The sequence below is a fragment of the Mandrillus leucophaeus genome, unplaced genomic scaffold, assembly GCF_000951045.1.
Source record: "Mandrillus leucophaeus isolate KB7577 unplaced genomic scaffold, Mleu.le_1.0 Scaffold245, whole genome shotgun sequence".
NCBI lineage: Eukaryota > Metazoa > Chordata > Mammalia > Primates > Cercopithecidae > Mandrillus > Mandrillus leucophaeus.
In genome coordinates, this window is record NW_012102532.1 from 940,360 (window position 1) to 941,267 (window position 908).

Genomic DNA, 908 nt, shown 5'->3' on the forward strand with positions numbered 1-908 from the left:
CCCCTCCCCTTCCCTTCCCTTCCCTCCACTCGCTTTCCTTTCCTTTTTCTTTTCTCTTTTCTCTTTCCTTTCCTTTCTGTCCAGTGAGCTGTGGTGAGCAGTGTCCCATAGGTGAGATGTAGAAGGCAGAGCAGGCCCTGCCAGGGGTGAGGCTCAATATAAGGCAGATAAGGATTGTTGGCAAGGAAGAGAAACAAAGTTCCTACGTTCACTGTTGTATCTGATGGAGCCAAAGTCATGAAGTCCTTGAGAGGGTACTTAATGGACTTCTTGGAAAAAGGGGTCCTCTCTTCAGATGTGAGGTCATGTCTCTGGAGCAATCCCAGGACTGCTGGAGATGAGAGTGGAAGGAGGCTGGAGGAGTGATGAAGGAATGAGGGGAGACTGAGTTTTTTTGCCTGAGTAGCATGAGCGGGTGTGGCTGAGTGTGTGTGGATGTGATGTGCATTTGTGTTGGGGGAGGGAGATGAACTATAAAAAACAGCGCTAAGGTGCCCCCAGGTAGAGCGAGGGGATGCCAACTCAGTGAGATAGAAAAGTGACTTGAGAGCATTTTTTTAAAAGTCAGCTTTTCAGCTTATATATATATATATATAGCCACATTCATTCAACAAATGTGTACCGAATGCCTACTCTGTCAAGTACTGTTCATGGTTCTGGAGATACGGTAATGATAGAAAAATAAAGCAAGGTAGAATGGGGATAGAGGACAGGCAGGCAAGCTGGGAGGCAGGCAGTGGTTGCTTTTGATATAGGGGCCTCACTGATGAAGTGACATTTAAGCAGAGACCTGAACAAGGTGAGAGAAGCAGCTAGGATAAGCGCATTCTGGGCAGAAGTAGCAAGTGCAGGCCGGGTGCAGTGGCTCATGCCTGTAATCCCAGCACTTTGGGAGGCCCAGGTGGGTG